The sequence below is a fragment of the Salarias fasciatus genome, assembly GCF_902148845.1.
Source record: "Salarias fasciatus chromosome 23 unlocalized genomic scaffold, fSalaFa1.1 super_scaffold_20, whole genome shotgun sequence".
Classification (NCBI taxonomy): domain Eukaryota; kingdom Metazoa; phylum Chordata; class Actinopteri; order Blenniiformes; family Blenniidae; genus Salarias; species Salarias fasciatus.
The window spans coordinates 16,616,777-16,631,919 of NW_021941230.1; the positions used below are offsets into that span (position 1 = coordinate 16,616,777).

General features: G+C 46.3%; 2 long non-coding RNA genes across 2 annotated transcripts; both read right to left on the reverse strand.

Annotated features, from left to right (window-relative positions):
• Nucleotides 1-5,782: 5,782 nt before the first annotated feature.
• LOC115383745 (uncharacterized) lies at nt 5,783-6,734 on the reverse strand. Its single transcript, XR_003930738.1, has 3 exons — nt 6,459-6,734; nt 6,055-6,137; nt 5,783-5,969 (listed from the first exon to the last, which is right to left on the reverse strand). It is a non-coding gene; the product is annotated as an uncharacterized LOC115383745 (long non-coding RNA).
• A 6,311-nt stretch (nt 6,735-13,045) lies between these two features.
• Nucleotides 13,046-14,877, reverse strand: LOC115383741 (uncharacterized). The gene is made up of 3 exons (XR_003930734.1): nt 14,513-14,877; nt 13,806-13,885; nt 13,046-13,168 (listed from the first exon to the last, which is right to left on the reverse strand). It is a non-coding gene; the product is annotated as an uncharacterized LOC115383741 (long non-coding RNA).
• Between the last annotated feature and the right edge of the window lie 266 nt (nt 14,878-15,143).

Sequence of the window (15,143 nt, forward strand, 5' to 3'; positions counted from 1 at the left end):
ATTGTTGCAGTAAGATTCCAGCCAGAGCTCTGTGCAGCCATTTTTTGGACACTTTGGAATGGTCTTTCTTTCCAGTGATGATGAGAAATTTTCCTCAGATAGTTTTTGCATTTCCCTGTGCATTAAACTTTAAAGCATGAATCCAAACTGAGAAGAGTTTCATTTCAAACCAGTTTGATTTATGTTGGAGGTTCATCAAACCGGTGGAAATCTGGACTGTTGCTGTAATGCCTGCATCTGTCCACAGGAGGGCGACAAAAAAGAGGATCTCTCTCTCTCTCTCTCTCTCTCTCTCTCTCTCTCTCTCTCTCTCTCTCTCTCTCTCTCTCTTGACCCCGCCCACTCCTGCAGCACAGAGAGAGAAAACAAACGCCACATAATCAGTAATTGACATTGAGAAGGAAGGAATCAAACCTGAAACACTGACATATAAACTACACCATGAAAACTCCACATTTGACCTTTTTAAAGTTTTTCAATCAGTTTTTATTCCTCTCAGACTGAAAGACAGAGGACTCTGCATCTTGTGTCAGAATTATATCACAAAAAAACTGATCATTAAAAATAAGAAAACTAATCAATAAAGTGATTTCTCTGCTCCACGTGGTCGTTAATGATGAATTGGAAGTCATTCAGAGTCAAAATCACAGACTTGGAGCTGAATCTTTACACACTGTTAGGAGTGAAAATCTAATGAGAAACCAAGTTTGAAACTAGTGTGAAATCCAACATGAAACTACTCTAAAATCTGGCTTGAAACTAGTTTAAATTCCAGGTTAAAACCTGTCTAATATTTAGAATGATACGAGTTTAAAATCCAACCTGAATCCAGTGTCAAATCCAGTTTAATATCAAGTGTGAATCCAGTGGAAAATCTACCAAACAGCGTTGAGGCCGACCAGGAGAAGAAACTGCCCCCCACACCTGGCCTGACCCCCCTGACCTCAGCCTGGGCTCTCAACCCCTCTAGAAATCTGGACCGCTGTGAAGAGGACTTGAACCTCTGCCAGCACCACAGTGTGTGTGTGACAGACTGAACCACTGCTCCACCGCGTCTTCGTCTCTCAGGCTTCAGTCTTCAACATCTCAGCCGCTGCTCTTTGGCTTTTTTCTTTTTCTAGTAGTTTCTCCCAGATGTCAGTCTGAATGGACCCTGAGCAGATCCTCCAGTGTGGCTGCTTGGCTCAGTGTGGTAGAGCACCGCCTGCCAAGAGTGAGACCTGGGTTCAATTCCCAGGCAGGGTGTGTGTCAAACAGGAAGTGGCCTTCACAGAATCAACCACTGAAATAAAGACTTATATTCAAATTTTATGGCATTTTTTGGATCAAATTTCAATAAAACTGGCCGGACTGCTCCTAACCTCCCACTTTTCTCCCCCCTGGCTCCTTGACACCACCTGCTCCACCACGCACCTGGATGACTTTTGGACTAAGCCTGCTGTGACTCCGCCTCCACTTATTTATCTGTCCCTCAAGGTGGAGCGCTGTTGGCCCTGGCCCTGACTTAACCATCTAAAGGGGACCGACCCCTCCTGTCAGCTCTGTTTTACATCATCACACAGTGGATGATGAAGTGAGCTGATATCAAGGCTCCTTTTTCCCCACCAGGAATTGAACCCACACCCACCGACATGGCTCACCGACTGGTTTACCATGTGAGCTGTCCGGCCTCCCAGGTTTCTGCTGTCATCCTCACCTTTATGCTCACGGCTTTCCACACAAACACAGAATTTTCTGCTATAAATGAACAGTCAGGGTTTGAACCCCTGACCACAACTTCAGCCGCAGCAGCACTTTCCACTGAGCTACCTCTCTGTCTCAATAGGTCTGAACAGCTACAGCTTTATACTCACACTGGGATTAGAAACAAGTCAATAAAGACACACTCAATATGTTCAAGCGGAGTCTGACGAGGGAAGTCCTGCTTCAGGAATCGAACTCCAGTCCACTGCTCCAGGAGCGGTGCTGCTCCTCACTGAGCTAACCAACACGGAGATCTAGGCCTGGACCATCCAGACTCTGAACTCAGTGGAGCTGAAAATTTCCACACCAAAGTCCTGATCACCGATTCCTGGAAGACACTTGTCAGAGAGCACCGAGACCGGCGGGAGGGCTGGGGCGAGGGTGACATCTACCTCCATGACATTAGCTCTATATTTTCTAGATCAATTAGATCCATATCTATAGAAATAGAAGAGTAGATCACAAAATCACAAAAAAAAAAAAAATAAATAAAACCACCATAGCAACAAGAAATATGTTGTGGAGGCTGAAAGAATGTACATCAAAGCAAAAAACTGACGGCTGGAATAACAGTTTCAAAAAGGCTGCATTTCTCGTTAGAAGTGTTATTAAAATGAAGCTAACGGCACAACATCTTAAAATATGGCGATTCATATTGTGATCTCTCTATGTACATAGCTCTGTGTGAAATCAGCTATTCGGACCAGGGTTAGGGTAAGAGTAGAACCCAAAATTGTGGGATTTTACATATAGCTATAAACATAGACTCATTGAGCCAGCTGTCTATTTACATGTCTCTATTTGCAATTTGGCAATTTCAAGATCTACTCTTCTATTTCTGTAGATCTTGATATAATAGATTTACAGCGACAGCTCGATGTTCTGGATCAGGGATCTCAAACGCTATTCCTGGAGGGCCCCGCATGTTTTCCATGTTCTCCCTGCTTCAACACAGCTGATTGCAATGAGGCTCGTTATCAGGCTTCCTGCTGAACCTGCTGATGGAACCTTCATGAGACTCGGACATACCTTCAAAATAAAGTGAAAATTATCAACACTTTTTTTTCGATATTCACTCATCAATGGCCTTCCTATAGCCTTACCTTCAAAATAAAGTGAAAACCATCAACTTTTTTTTCAGTTTTCACTCATCAATGGCCTTACTATAGCCTTACCTTCAAAATAAAGTGAAAATCATCAACATTTTTTTTCCATTTTCACTCATCAATGGCCTTACTATCGCCTTACCTTCAAAATAAAGTGAAAATCATGAACTTTTTTTCTTCAATATTCAAATCCTCAATGGTCTCACCACAGTCAAACCATCGACGGGTCTCCCTCCATCTCCACTGAGCTCAGAGTCTGGATGGTCCGGGTCCAGACCTCCATGGTGGTTAGCTCAGTGAGGAGCAGCCCTGCTCCTGCTGCAGTGGACCAGGGTTTGAGCCCTGATGTAGGCGGTTGCTTCTCAGACGTACAGTTGGATCAATTCTCTTTAAACAATTATTGATTAATGTGTATGAAGTCAGGGCTGAAGGACGGTGAGTTCCCTCAGAGGAGAAGTTCACTGCTGTGGATCAGAGTTTAAATTTAAATTGTCGTCGTTTCTGGTTCTTTAAGTATAAAAGAGAACATGTTTGATGAGGAGCTCAGTCCTGTTCAGCTCAGTGAGGAGCAGCACCGCTCCTGGAGCAGTGGGCTGGAGTTCGATTCCTGAAACAGGACTTCCCTCGTCAGACTCCGCTTGAACATATTGAGTGTGTCTTTATTGACTTGTTTCTAATCCCAGTGTGAGTATAAAGCTGTAGCTGTTCAGACCTATTGAGACAGAGAGGTGGCTCAGTGGAAAGTGCTGCTGCGGCTGAAGTTGAGGTCAGGGGTTCAAACCCTGACTGTTCATTTATAGCAGAAAATTCTGTGTTTGTGTGGAAAGCCGTGAGCATAAAGGTGAGGATGACAGCAGAAACCTGGGAGGCCGGACAGCTCACATGGTAAACCAGTCGGCGAGCCATGTCGGTGGGTGTGGGTTCGATTCCTGGTGGGGAAAAAGGAGCCTTGATATCAGCTCACTTCATCATCCACTGTGTGATGATGTAAAACAGGCGACTGAGCTGACAGGAGGGGTCGGTCCCCTTTAGATGGTTAAGCCAGGGCCAACAGCGCTCCACCTTGAGGGACAGATAAATAAGTGGAGGCGGAGTCACAGCAGGCTTAGTCCAAAAGTCATCCAGGTGCGTGGTGGAGCAGGTGGTGTCAAGGTGCCAGGGGGAAGAAAAGTGGGAGGTTAGGAGCAGTCCGGCCAGTTTTATTGAAAGTTGATCCAAAAATGCCATAAAATTTTAATATAAGTCTTTATTTCAGTGGTTGATTCTGTGAAGACCACTTCCTGTTTAACACACACCCTGCCTGGGAATTGAACCGCGGTCTCACTCTGGGCAGGCAGTGCTCTACCACACTGAGCCAAGCAGCCACACTGGAGGATCTGCTCAGGGTCCATTCAGACTGACATCTGGGAGAAACTACTGGAAAAAGAAAAAAGCCAAAGAGCAGCGGATGAAATGTTGAAGCCTGAAGCCTGAGAGACGAAGACGCGGTGGAGCAGTGGTTCAGTCTGTCACACACACTGTGGTGCTGGCAGAGGGCACAGGTTCAAGTCCTCTTCACAGCGGTGAACGTTCATTTAATGATTTCACAGTCACTTGTATAAAGCACTCCTTCAAACAGTCACAGAGATGACAGTGGTTTACTGTCAGTCAGTTTGTCAATGTCTCAATTTTGGGAACGCCAGGCTGTGTGTGTGTGTGTGTCTTTCATGTAATGAAGCAACTATAAGTTGCCTTCAGCACCATGGACAGCGACATGGCTACTCCATGTATTTTTTTGTCACGCAATGTGAAAAAAAGACCTAGTTGTTTTGTTGAAAAAAAGACTTCATTAGCATTTCCCCACAGTCGGCAGCACTGTGACTAGTCTATGTATTTGTGTTTGAGAGTGAATAGAGTCCCTGGACCGTCTTCTGTCTCCACTCCTCCTCCTCTTCCACCTGCTGCTCTGGAGGAAAGAAAAGAAACTATTAGAAGATTTTTGGTGAGCCGGGTCTGGTGCTGTGCCGGACTGCAGCTTCTCCTAGAGGCTTCCCTCTCAGGGGTCAAGAAACGTCTCTCAGACCTGATTCCAAGTTCCTTCTTTGGTCTCATTCAGAAAAATAATGCCACTCCACCGGAGATTGGAAATGTTCACCAGATTTTTATTCACTTAAAGGATTACAGGTTATAATTCAAAATTAATAAAAAAAATATATATATAGTAGAACACCAAAAAATGAAGAGATCAAAGAGAACTGATTCTGCATCGGTTCTGTTCCGACTCAAATATTAGAAACGCATTATTTTAATATGGTCACTTTAGGCGAGCAGCTTTTAGATTTTGCCAATCATAAAAATCTGTTTTTAATCTAAATTTGGTATCTGGCTGACATCAACCTCAGAGGTGAACTCTCTCCAGATTTCAGGTCAGGGTTCCATCTTTTCTCTGATAATTCAGAAAGGGAAAGCGAGAGCGCCACCCACTGGAAAACAGGGTCTACTTATACGCTCTGGTCCCATGGACATGTCCTCTGATGCCGTTTTGTTACCAAGGAAACCAACCACAGTCTCAGTTCTCAAAAAGAAAAAAAAAAAAGAAAGAAGAAAGAAGAAAAACAAAACATGCAGGCAGTGAGATCCACACGAGTTCTTCAGGCCCAGATGGAACCACTCAGGATGAAATACAAACTGGTCCGGTTCCATACGGTTCAACACCTGCTGCGAACCACATCCTGCCTCACCTCAGTGCAGAACAAGCTAATAAGTTGGATTACAGTCACAAAAATATCTCCTCAGTTAAACACAGTCAGCCTGAGTGGAGCAGATGATAATATATGATGAAATGAGCATCCATGATATGACTGAAAAACATCAATGAAAAAGGAGTAAAAGGGAGATTAAAAAGGACATCCACCGTGGTCCAGTATACGGCTAAACAAGACTCTTTTTTCACCACGGTCCACAAAAGGAAAAGGAACCTTGTTCCACTGTCTGTAGGAACGTGATGAGATTCATCATTGCTGTAAGAAGCTCATAAAAACCATCTGGTCTTCACAGCAGGAAGGTTCAGAGGACCGACTTCATCCCTCCACTGCACTCCGCTCAGCGTCCGCCCGGTCTGCCGGTCTGCCCCCTGCTGGCCTGCAGAGACATGACGACACACAGGAGTGAGGAGAGTCTGGCTCCACCCAGAGCTCCAGAGCATCAGCAGAGAGGTGAACAGTACCTTACAGTACAGCCACAGCGCCCCCTGCACCAGCAGCAGAGACAGCGGCACCACCACCCATCTGACCACCACAGCTGTTGGATCTGAACACAGAGAACAATCAGCGTCTGTCTGAGGACTGCTGGGAGTGAGACCATCAGAGTTCTCCATCTGGGCTCCCTCTTGGTCTGGATCAGGTCTGGGTGGCGCTACAGAGACCAAAGCCCTCCAGACATGTCTGTCCCTTCCATCTTCCTCCAGCTCTTCTGGCTTGACTCCAAGTCTCTCCCAGACCAAAGCAGAGAGTCCTGGACCCCCTCGGGGCCTCCTCCCAGTGGGACCTGCCTGCTGGACCTCTAAAGGGCGAAAAACCTACACATGTTCTCTGGAAGGGTGGAGTAAAGGAGGAGTCAGCTTCTTCTTACCGGACACAGACAGAGACAGCAGGCGGCTCTCTGACCAGAAGCTGTGTCCAAAAACATGGAGGTGATAAACACAGCTGTAGTTTCCCCGGTGGGCGGGCTCTGCGGCAGGAAACAGGAAGTGTGCAGAGTGATCGACGGCCGGCTGGGTGGAGTTGTAAGAGGTGTTGGAGGAGGTGAAGGTGAGCTGGAAGTAGCCTCCTGGGTACTGTGGCTGGATGGAGCAGCTGATGGTGAAGGTGGAGCCCCAGACCACCTGGAGCCCCTGCTGCTGGGCCTCAGAGACTCCGAGGATGGAGGAGGAGGAGGACACGGAGAGGACTGGATGGAGCAGCAGGTCTGGAACACACACACACACACACACACACACACACACACACACACACACACACACACACACACACACACACACACACACACACACACACAGGTCATTCACAGAACTCTGACACTGACTGTGGTGAGTGAGGAACACACCACTGATGAACTTACCTGAGCAGGTGAGATTACTGCTGGAGTCACGTTCAATGAGCATTGAACAATTCATGAAATCAGATCCGGACAGAAAGCAGTCGTCCATGATCACCACTGTAAGTGTGGAGCTGACTGAATGTGTCCGATCTGCAGACACGGCAGAGCCGCAGTGAAGATGTGAACAAAAAAAAGCTGCTTTCTCCAAAGACCACTGATAGATATATGCTGGTCTCCAAACTCCAGAACTTCTGATCTTCAGAGAACCTGCACAGCGACTGTTTTCTCCCACCAACCTGATTTCAGGAAACTCTGAACAAAGAGAAGAGAGAGAGGATGGAGTGAGAGTGAAGAGAAGAGCAGTGGAAGCTGCAGCTCCTCTTCTACCTGAGCAGGTGAGTCCAGCAGCTTTACCAGGTGAGCAGCTGCTTCTATCTGAGCCTGAGCTTCTACAGCCCAGCAGAGCAGACTCATGGCCTCCACACTGGAACTCTGGGCTCCACCTGGGAGTCTGCGCGTCTCCATAGAGCGCCCCCTGCAGGACTGAAGGAGCCCCGCAGCCCAGCTCCCGACACACCACCTGTGCATCCTGCAGGTCCAGGTCTGCTTCACACACTGAGGACCAGGTCTGGTCAGACGAGTTAGTCTTGACCTGCAGTCTGCCTGAACAACCACTGGATCCATTCAGCAGCCGCACCCCGTCTGAACACCAGGGTTGGGGGGGAACGGATTACATGGAACAGAGTTACGTAAATAGGATACAAAAGCAGTGTAACTGTAATCTTTTACAGTACATAAAACATTTGTAATCTCATTGCAGGTATATCTGATAAAAACATGGATTACTCATGAGGATGACAATTGAAAATCAGAGTGAATATTCCAGACATATGAGCTGTCCAGACTTTACAGCACAAACCATGACACTACCATAGAGATATGAAGAGCAATGATGGGAGGAGCTGCATCAAATCTATTTTTAGTCAAGAGTAATCTAACCAGGGGCGTCATTAGGTTCTGAGCTCCGGGCGGTCACCCCCCAGGAGATGTACAGGATGTGAGCAAACATACACCAAACTCCACAAACAGCTGACAAAGACTGAGAAATTCTTCATCGTTTTGGGGACGCATTGATGGAAATATTAACGTTAACCCCAGCACAACCTGGAGTCACGCTGTCTGTGAAATATTGAGTCTCCTCTGTGAGGAGACCCCACATACCCCACAATACCCCCCCCCCCCCCACCCCCCCCCACCCCCTCCAGCAGGGGGCTGGCACCATTTGGCGCTTTCTCTCAGCAGGATACCACTGCCATCTTGTCCCATAGAGCCCGAACTGGCTGCCCCCTTTCACCATGTGCTCAGGCTCACAGAACAAAGAAACCATGACTGGGGTGCAATACCACCGTCCCACCTCATGAGGGCGCTCGTGAGGCCCTTCCCAGAGCAGAGGCGGAGGACCCAGATCACCGTCTGATTGGCCAAGCAGACCCCGGGGGCGGGAGCTCCGCCTGCCAGTCAAACAGACGTCACCAGAGGTGCTCGGGCTGCACGATTTTGACAAAAAAAACCTAATTGCGATTTTTCTGAACAATAATGCGATTGCGATTCGATTTGCGATTTTCACATTTTATTCTTTCAAATGCAGGAAACAGCTAAAATTATGGTCGAAAAAAATTCTTGTTACTTTTACATGGTCTTGCCCAAGTTGACACATAAAATAACCTGATGTAAACTAACCTGACAAAGCTTCAGGCAGCGGCAGCCGAGACCATGCGTGTCTGCATCACGTTTGAAAAAAAAAAGGGCGTTGTTTTAATGAAGTAACAAAATAATAAAAACCCAATGCTGTCGAAATTGTAATTCAATACTGGTCTTGCTTGCATGGTTCACAGAAAATTACTTAGACAAAAGTTTTCAACGTGAAATAAATGGAAATTAAAAACCAGAACCGCAAATAGGCACCACTGTGAAACCAACTTCAACTCGCAAAAAAGAAAAAAAAAAAAGAAAAAAGAACTCGCCTGCCTCTACAGATAAAGGATAAAACAAAAATTAATCCTTATTGCTGTAATATTTTTAGATCACAATCAGTTCAGTAATCCTGCTCTGGGTCGTCTTCCCTCATATTCTTGGGCTGCGCTTCATGTTTTCATGGAGAGAGATGAGAGCATCACATGCTGGATGAAGGCTGAGCTGTGGGGCGATCGGGTGAGAGAGAGAATAACCTATGACTTGTCGATGTTTCTGTAATGTGTAGCGGTGAGTCTTCAGGTGTTGGTACAAATTAGCCGTGTTTCCTCTGGATCTGGCTGCTGCACGGCGACACAATCTACATTTGGCTCCACGTCGTTTTTTTTTTTCAAACCCAAAGTCCAAACAACTGAACTACGATTCTTTTTTAATCCCAGCTGCTCCGCTCCCTCTTCTGCTGTCATCTCAGTCTTTTTCACACCGTGAACGAGTCGCACTGAAAACTTTTTGCTCCTCACGACACCGCAAAGCACACACGCAGGGTTTGTTGTTAGCAACCTGACGCTAGTTCGCTGCAGCAGTGCAGTGCAGACAAACTTGCTTCCTGTTGTCATTTCTGATTGGTCGCTGGACCGGAATGCGAGATTTGAACGTTTTGATTGGCGTATAGTTCTGTCATTCAAATGCCGCGGAAAAACCTCAGCCCTGTGCGGTTGAGTTACCACAGGAGTTAAAACCTCAGTTTCGATGAGGTGGTGGTTAATCGTGCAGCCCTAAGAGGTGCCATCTTCAGTTCAACTTAAAGAGCAACTAACCCCCTTGACAGAGATTTACTCCGCCCCCCTCAGGATTTGAAAAGAGGCGGGCTCGGCGGATTGGAGGGTGGGGGGACTCCCAAGGACTAAACATGGTACCGAACTGACCCCGCTGGCCGGGACTTTTTGGGAGCAGCTTTCCTTCACCGGTGAAGGAACCGGTGAAGCCCCTATTCCCCCAGTGGAGCAGAACGGCAGGGACTCCCCTGGAGCGGACTGAAGACACCAGCAGGACCGCACCGCTACAGCTCCGCTCCTCCTGCAGAGCCACGGCTCAGCTCTCAGCCATGCTCCTCCGACCGCAGCCGATCAAGAACCAGCTGAGGACCCGGACAGAGTAACCGGAACCTCCTTTCCTCCACGTGGACTTCCTCTCCAAGAGCCGAGGTTTTTCTGGACGCAGAGAACCTGACCGAGATCAGAGCAACGGCTTTGATCTCCCCACCGAAATCACCGTATTTCGCCAACTGCAACACAGACGCCAAGCTTCCGCCACATGCCTGGCGGCCAAACACTCCTCTCTTCGGAACCCCATAGGTGAGCTTTGGGCAGGTTAGGCAGATAGACAGGAGTGTAATTCATGCATTGACTTTTTAAATGAACGGACTGAAGCATGTTCATTATGTATTGTGACTGCTTCCTTTCATTGTCTCTCTCTCGTTCTCCTCGTGCGCTCGTTCACGAGCACGCGCTTCCTCCTCACAGATCAGGCCCGAAGATGCCGGCTATCCGTGCATCTGTGCCTGTGAGATAGGAAGACGGGCTCATCTTTCCTCCTCTCTTCTCTTTACTAACACGGGACTAGTAAATTGAACCAGCGCGGTAGTCTGAAGCACGTCACCACCACGCCTCCCGACCCCCCCCCTCTCTCCGCTGCTCCTGCGCAGGAGCAACGTCGCCAGACTCTCCCGCTCTCTCTCTCTCTACGTGCATGCGAACACCCACGTGCCGACTCGTCAGCAATCCGGACATTCACGAACACCTGAGCATGACCCGAGTCACGCCTACTTCATGAGTGACTCAGGATCGATTCCTCCTGTCGCTTCGGGTGGCCGCTCCGCCACACACACACACCCCTCCTCTTCCTCCAGGAAGAGGGACCACACAGCCGGACGGGTTAACACCCCTTCTTGTGCATCTCCAGACGCGCTCTCTCTCTCTCTCTCTCTCTCTCTCTCACACGCACACACACACACACACACACACACACGCACACACACACACACACACACACACTTTGCAAATGTGAATAATAATAGACATAATAGACATTGTTAATAAACGCTCATTAACTGAACTGGACGATTCATTCTTGTGTGTTTTATGACAAATGTGGATGGTTGTAACAGCCTGTGCTCGATCTCACACCTTCTCTGATAATTTAACGATGTTTATCCAAAGATTAACCACCAGCTTAAATTATCTTTCCATCTTTGAGACTGAAAATTGGTAATGAATGTTCCTCTGACTTGGTGGTGCCCTGGAATTATTAATTAAATAACCCACAGGTTTATTTAATGCATAATTCACAACTTCCCTCAGCTCATTTTCTGTAATTTACCCATTTCCAGGAATTGGTCATTTGTGGCATTATTGATTAATTAATAACACCTTGTTAATAATTTAGTGGTTAAATCACTCTGTGGTCTACTCCATTCCCAAATAGCTGATTATTTTAAGGGTCTGTATCATGCTTTTTTAGCTAGTCCAAACCCTAGAAATGGCATTAACATGGTAATACTTTATTTTTGGCGCTAAGGAAAAGTCATTTTGTGTGAAATAAAAGATTTTCTGGGGCTAATTCTGAAACCCGGAAGAGAAAACACTCTGTTTCACTGAAATCCCGCCTCTCCCCCCGTGGACTTTGACTGACAGCGAACTTCAGCCAATCAGCGCTTCAAAACAAATGCTGGCTGGCTTTAGCTCTTTAGCTCTAGCTTCTCTACACACAAAGACACACGAAAATGTCTTTTCCTGTGAGAAACTCACCAAGCGCAGACCCTTCAGACCCTCCAGACCCTTCAGACCCTTCACTCTAAACCCGAATAGTTGACTCAACTTAAAAAACCAAAGGTAACTCGTTGCCTTAAAAAAGTTAAGTAATGGAGCTTTGGTTGAACAAGTGAAGAGAACTGCGTTCAATGTACTTCAGCTTCTAACAGAATGGAATAGAAAATTCAAGTTGAATGTACTAATAAGCAAGTTACAGTAACTTAAGCTAACTTAGTTTAAACAATCATTGTCTACCCATGTATTTAACTCAGCTTGTTAAGTAAGCATTACTTCATTAGTAGTTCAACCAAATTATATATTCTTACTGACCAAACATAACCTTTATTGTTCCTGAAACTTAAAATTTGCTTTCAATAAATGGAGCCATGTATACAGACAACTGCAACATTACAGTGAGCCAAATGTTTTTATTGAACATTACTTTTTACAAAAACTCACCAAACTTTTTTTTCAGCAACAAAAACATCAAAACCATGGACTGATAGTAAACAAAAAAACAAAAAACCTCCAAGGACAGGAGGAGATTCCGCATCTTACATTGCAGGCTGATTCTTGAGTGTCTGGAGTTTAGGTTTCAGATCTGTCTTACAGAGGTACCTGTTGAACAAAATCAAAGGTGTTCTTCATGCACTTTGCGTAGTTGAGATGGAGTGCGTAGGCAAGTCCAAAGACAATGTTCTTAGCCTGAGGGCAGGCTGTTGGTGTCCATCACAATGTTTCTCTCCACGATGATTCCCATGAGGAAGCGTATTGGTGCAGGGACTGTGAGTGTGGAGTGATGTTCTCCCGTTCATGGCAGAGGATCCCCACCGCACCAATCTTCCTCTTCATCAATGTCCTGAAAAAGGTAACAGGGCACAATCACGTAAACATGACAATATGGAGTTACAGTCTCTACAGGCACACAGCCACACGTCTGCCCGGTCCAGTGTCCACCCACTGCCCAGTGACCGCTACAGAAAACCACTCAAGACCCAAAATGGGTCCACACTTTGGATTTAAAAAGAGATGTTGGCCGTTTTATTTCAGTACATTTTTGAACTTGGTCGCCTTTCTCTCGTAGTTTTTTTTTTTGTTTGTTTTGCAAATGGATCTGATATCACTGGATTGTGAAGGGAAAACATTTGAAACAGTAAACTAGAACCAATATAAGTTTTTGGGGTGGAGAAAAATGATTTTTGAACAACAACAACAAAATTTGAAATCTATTTAAAAATCACTAAACAAAAATACTGATACTGATGTGACTCAATTCCCCCCCACCCTCACCCTGAATAAATTCAATTGAAAGTCAGCTGACCTTTGTGGCATCAGGTCCTGCCATGTGAGGACTCTTTTTGCCTTGAAGATTTCCATGAGCCTGGGACTGCAATGGTCACGGACCTTGTGGAACTCCTGTCTCAGGCTCTTACCAACCAGCCTCTAGAACTCCAGACACACCTGAAACATGTAAAAACAAACATGGTCATGTTCAAATGAAATGACAACATGATGTGATCTTTTCAGGCAATGACCCAGACTGAAATATTATTCTTTTAGTCAGTTTTGATGAATATGCAGCCCTTCTCGTGACACTGAATTCCAAATGAAAATAAAATGTGATTATTGTAGTCCAGGGGCGTCCACCTCTGTCCTCAAGGGCCGCCTCCTGCATGTCTTCGCTCTCTCCCTGCTGCAGCACACCTCTGTCTCATCATGTTGATGTTGTCCTCAAAACTAGTAGAAAAGCCCATTGAAGAGTCCCTCATTGCAATCAGGTGTGCTCCAGCTGGGAGAAAGCTAAAACGTGCAGGATGTCGGCCCTTCGTGACCGAGCTTGTACACCCCTGATGACTACATCACTTCTGTTCAGAGATGGTTGTGCAGGTTATGTCACTTTATGTCATGTTTTTGTCATTATAATTCATTGCCAAGTGATAAAATTCATTGTGACTTGCCCGCATTTGTTGGTTTAAGCAACAATTAACAGTCTGTATAGAAATAACAACAATACAAATCACAGTTGTCATTTTCTATAATCAAATGTCACCAGAGGGGCTCCAACACATGAAGCATATTGAGACAAACACAGCCCTACCTGGCGTTCAGTACAGAGAGCCAGCCAGCTCTGACACATCTGGGTGATGGCAGGCCACCTTCACCTCAGCTCAGCTCCAGCTGTTTGGGAGAAACACAGTAAAGAAGATATTAAAACACATCAAGAGAAAGGAAAACATATAAAATGTCTACTTTTTCTAATTTACATTACATCTTCAGGCCCATTACCAGGAAGGCTCTAAAAGGACATGATAAAACTTTTTTTTTTGTAATTTCATTCACTGCTTGTCCTCACATAGGACCCCAGGTGAAACAGATTATATAGTATCTGTGACATACGCAAAAGGTTCTGATTTTTAGCTTTTTAGTCAGGAGTCTTCAGCTCCGAGCAGAGTGTTTTTATCTGCTCAAACAGTGTTCAATCATCTCCATGAGCGCTCCGCCGGCCGGCCTCCGCGGAGCCCGACCCGGCAGAGCTGCTCCGTGAGACGGTGCCCGATGAGAGGGCGGTCTGCTGCGGGCTCGTTTGTCTAGTGAACAAGCCGCTGCAGCGCTCCGCCGGGCTCTCTGCGTGCTGACTGTCCGCTCAGCGCGGAGCGGGAAGCGGATTCTCCATCCGCGGCACTGCGGCTGCGCGGCCCAGAAGCATGCGCCGGTCACGGAAGTCAGCATAGCTAACACGCTAATGCTAGCTTGTCAACAACGAGCTAACCACGTGTATGCAATCAGTTATAACTTTAAACTTACCCTTTTTTACGCCGAGCTCAGGTCCACTGAAGGCTTCAAACGTGGGTCAACTTGCTTCAAACAACTCCACTGGTGAAAGATGCTTCTGCTGTAGCTTCTCTTTCTGGCTCACAGTGTTCTGAGAACTGGTAAAAACTGGATTTCTGGCGGGTTTGTGGGTGGCGCCAATGTGTTGCTATTAGCAACAGGCAAAACTTGACGATATTAAGTAATTTGAGCACAGACAATAAATTTGTTATTGATTTGACTTAAAAACATGAGTACAATCAGAAAGGACACAAAAAAGTTAATTTGAATCAGAAATAATAAGTAATACCATAGCTTTAATGCATTTAAGTCATATGAACTCAATCTCTGTGAGTTGAATCAACAATCAGGGTTTACAGTGTTCAGACTCTTGCTCCTGCTTGATTGTGGCTTCAGACGATGGTTAAAGTTTATCTCCGTAATCAGAGATAGAAAAAAGCAGCAACGCTGATTGCCGAGGGCCTGCGGGAGGGGGGCTCAGGGGAGCCATCTTCACCGTGTGACGTGAACGTGGGAAACAGAGTGTTTTCACGGGTGCGGGAGGGGCTGCCTCTCTGAGCAGCACAAACATGAGGAAAGCTCAAACACACAGGCACGAAGGAAA